The sequence below is a fragment of the Perca fluviatilis genome, chromosome 13, assembly GCF_010015445.1.
Source record: "Perca fluviatilis chromosome 13, GENO_Pfluv_1.0, whole genome shotgun sequence".
NCBI lineage: Eukaryota > Metazoa > Chordata > Actinopteri > Perciformes > Percidae > Perca > Perca fluviatilis.
Genome location: NC_053124.1, coordinates 37,303,058 through 37,306,897, shown reverse-complemented (window position 1 = coordinate 37,306,897; position 3,840 = coordinate 37,303,058). Strand labels below are relative to the sequence as shown.

At 53.3% G+C, this 3,840-nt stretch overlaps 1 pseudogene; it reads right to left on the bottom strand.

Annotated features, from left to right (window-relative positions):
• Positions 1–594: 594 nt before the first annotated feature.
• On the bottom strand, positions 595–3,722 carry LOC120570983 (annotated as a pseudogene).
• Between the last annotated feature and the right edge of the window lie 118 nt (positions 3,723–3,840).

Genomic DNA, 3,840 nt, shown 5'->3' with positions numbered 1-3,840 from the left:
TTTTTGTTTGTGCTGCCTGTGTGTGCTGTGTGCTGTGTGTGTGTTGCGCTGCTGTGTGTGTGTGCTGCTGTGTGTGTGTGTCCTTTCTGTGTGTGTGTGTGTGTGTGCTGCTGTGTGTGGTGCTATGTGTGTGTGCTGCTGTGTGTGTGTGTGCGCTGCTGTGTGTGTGCTGCTGTGTGTGTGTGCTACTGTGTGTGTGTGCTGCGCTGTGTGTGTGTGTGCTGCTGTGTGTGTGTGCGCTGCTGTGTGTGTGTGCTGCTGTGTGTGTGTGCGCTGCTGTGTGTGTGTGCTGCTGTGTGTGTGTGTGTGTGTGCTGCTGTGTGTGTGTGTGCTGCTGTGTGTGTGTGTGTGCTGCTGTGTGTGTGTGTGCTGCTGTGCGTCTCTGTGTGTGTAACGCGTGCTGTGCACGAGCCTAGGAGCATTTTCCTAATGCTCTGTTAAAATAACAATGAAATGCTGAGTTATTGACTTTAGACCAGGTTTTTGTTGGTCAATGGTGCGATCACTTCCAGCTGCCCCAAGACAGCAATACGCCCAGAATGCACCTGAACACACCTCCCTGTAAAACCAGCACGCCCACATTTGTTATTTAAACAACGTGGGCGCTGGACGGGAAATTGACAACTGCGAAAAACAAAAAAAGACACTTGCGTCGGGTTTTGCGCTGCGCTGGGTGCAAGATAGGGCCCTAAAACCCTTTTACATGCTTACATCTTTTGTCTTTAGCCAGCTACAGGCACTTTTGTTAGCATTTCAGCCTTAGTCGCATGTCGTTTCCCCCCTCGGGAGGGGGGAAACGACATGCGACTAAGGCTGAAATGCTATGCGTGTCCATGCGATAAACCCGTATCTATGCGTGTCCATCGGCGGCGTCCCCGACACACTGGTGGTACTTCAGCTCTGTGTACCAAGCGAAGCCTTGGTCGCAGATGCTGCAGCTGTACCGTTTCTCCACCGTGTGGACGGCCGCCATGTGCGACTGCATGCTCGCCTTGTGTGCGTACTTTTTCCCACAAACTGGGCACGGGAACGGCTTCTCCCCCGTGTGAGTCCTCATGTGGATCTTCAGGTGAGACCGGTATAGACACTTCAGACCGCAAACGGAGCAGAAGAACGCTCGCTCGCCCGTGTGATATTTGGTGTGGTTCTTCAGGTTGCAGAGGTTGAGGAACCTCTTCCCGCACTCCGGGCAGCCGAACGGCTTCCTCAGAGGGTTATCGCATCTCACGTCACGTTCGGAGCCGCCGTCGCTGTTGTTCGGAGAGTCTAAACCAGACTGAGGTTTCCTGTCGTCCTTCCAGAAGTCGCTGTCAACGCTGTCGCCGCTCTCGGGTTTCGGACGTTCTCTGGTCTCCTTCCAAAAATCACTGTCGGCGCTGTCGTCAGTCTCCGGTTGTACAAGTGTACGTGGATGTGAGTTCCTGGATGGAGGCTCTGCCTTTCTGTCCTCCTCAGTTTGACCACCAACACATTGATGTTCTTGGAACTGTGGGCGCCGGGCAAATCTTTCGTTACAAAATCTGCAGCTGAGTCGTTTCTCCCCTGCGTGGATTCTCGTGTGTCTCCTTAGAGTTGTCTTGCAGCCAAATCTTCGCCCACACTCAGAGCAGCTGAATGTTTTCTTACATCTTGAGTCATGTTTCAGAGAGTTTAAAGCTGACTGAGGTTCTCTGGTCTCCTTCCAATCAGCACTGTCATCAGTCTCAGGATCAGAAGAGTCTCCAGTCTGGTCTTCAGTCTCTGGTTGTAAAGGTGGATGTGGATGTGAGTTCCTGGCTGGTTCTGGTCCTCCACAGTCCTCTCCATCAGCTTCTGTTTCCGTGTGTTGGGTTTGTCTCTGATGAAGACTGTCGAGACTCTCCTTTGTGTGAACTTCCATGTGTTTGGTCAGATACCGTCGCCACGCGAATTCTTTCCCGCAGACGGCGCAGCTGAACTGCGTTTGCCTCGTGTGGATCCTCATGTGTTGGACCAACGCCTCGCTGTCGCCGAAAGCTGCGTCGCACACCGAGCAGCGGAAAGCCGTCTCCGCCACGCGTGAGCCACCGCGCTTGGGAAACGTTTTGCCGCGAACTGAGCGACCTTTCAGCGCCGCGTGAAGTCTGATGGGAACCTGCAGCTGGTGCTTACGGTTATACCCTCTCCCCAACAGTCTGTGCCACGGCTCCACCGTGAAGCTTTTCTCAAAAACGCTGCTGCTGCTGAGCGCTTTCTCTCCCATGTGGACAGCTTTCCCACAAAATGATAGAGGTTTCTCTTCTGCGGGGGAGTTCTGGTGTGTCAGCAGAGCGTCTTCACAGCTTTCCTGGCACTCAGAAAAGCTGAAGGGTTTCTCTTCTGTATCCCCAGCAGGGACGTGCTCAGCTTTCAGAGCGTCAGGACCGGACTGAGGCTGCCTGCTCGGTTCCACACTTTGCTCGGTCCCGGCTGCAGTTTCAGCGTTACATCCATCCCTTACGTTTTTAGTCCTCCGATAAGTGAACCCTGACTGATGTTGCCGGGTCTCTTTCCAAAACTCAGCATCAGCTTCAGTTTCAGGCGACGCTTCAGTCTTTCGATATGCACCCACCGTTAAATGTCCAACCGCTTCTGCTCCTCCGTAGTTCTCTCCGTTAAAGCCGGCTCTTCTCCGCTGCGAGAAGGCGCCAAGACACTTGTGCTTTTTGATCTGGAAGTGCCAAAAGAAGCGGCGGCCGCAGACGCCGCAGCTGAATGGCTTCACGCCGGAGTGCACCGCCATGTGCTGCGACATGATGCCTCTCTGGGAGAACGTTTTGCCACAGACGGAGCAGCTGTACGGCTTCTCACCCGTGTGGGTTCTCATGTGTATCGCCAGGTGTGAACTGAACTGGCGTTTCTGGCCACAGATGGAGCACGTGAACAGTTTCTTTCCTTTGTGCATTCTCATGTGGGTCACCAGGAGGTAATTGTTTGGAAACGTTGCGTCGCGTTGCACTCGAGGCAGCTCAGCGGCTTCCGGCCCGCCTCGCTCCGTCTCCCGTGAAGCTCCGAGTGCTCGCCCACGCACTTGTGGGCTCTGAGCTGCGACGCCGCGCGGAATCTTTTCTTGCACGCGCCACAGCTGAACGCTTTCAGCCCCGTGTGCGTCGCCATGTGGTATGTCACGCCTCCTTTGTTCCTGAACGTCTTCCCGCAGACGGAGCAGCTGAACGGCTTCTCTCCTGTGTGAGTCCTCAAGTGGTAGTCCAGCCCCGCTTTCTGCGTGAACGTTTTGCCACACAAAGAGCAGCGGAAAGGTTTCTCTCCTGTGTGCGTTCTCATGTGTATGTTCAGATTTCCCCGGTGTTTAAATGTCTTCGCACACACGGAGCAGCGGAATGGCTTTCCGTTGGGATCCTCGCACTCTTTTTCAGTTTCAGAAGAGTCTGAAGTCTCGTCTTCAGTATCAGTTTCGAAATGTACATCTAGGTGTGAGTTCTTGGCTGGTTCTGGTACTCCACAGTCCTCTCTGTCAGCTTCCTCTTTAATGTGTGGGGGCTCCTGCTTGACCCCCATGTGCAACCCTGTAAAATGTTCCTCTCCTGTGTGAGTTCTCATGTGTCTGTTCAGATGTGACTTGCAGTTAAATCTTCTCCCACACTCTGAACAGCTGAATGTTTTCTTACATGTTGAATCATGTTTCAGAGAGTTTAAAGCTGACTGAGGTTCTCTGGTCTCCTTCCAATCAGCACTGTCATCAGTCTCAGGATCAGAAGAGTCTCCAGTCTGGTCTTCAGTCTCTGGTTGTAAAAGTGGATGTGAGTTCCTGGCTGGTTCTGGTCCTCCACAGTCCTCTCCATCAGCTTCTGTTTCCATGTGTTGAGTTTGTCTCTGATGAAG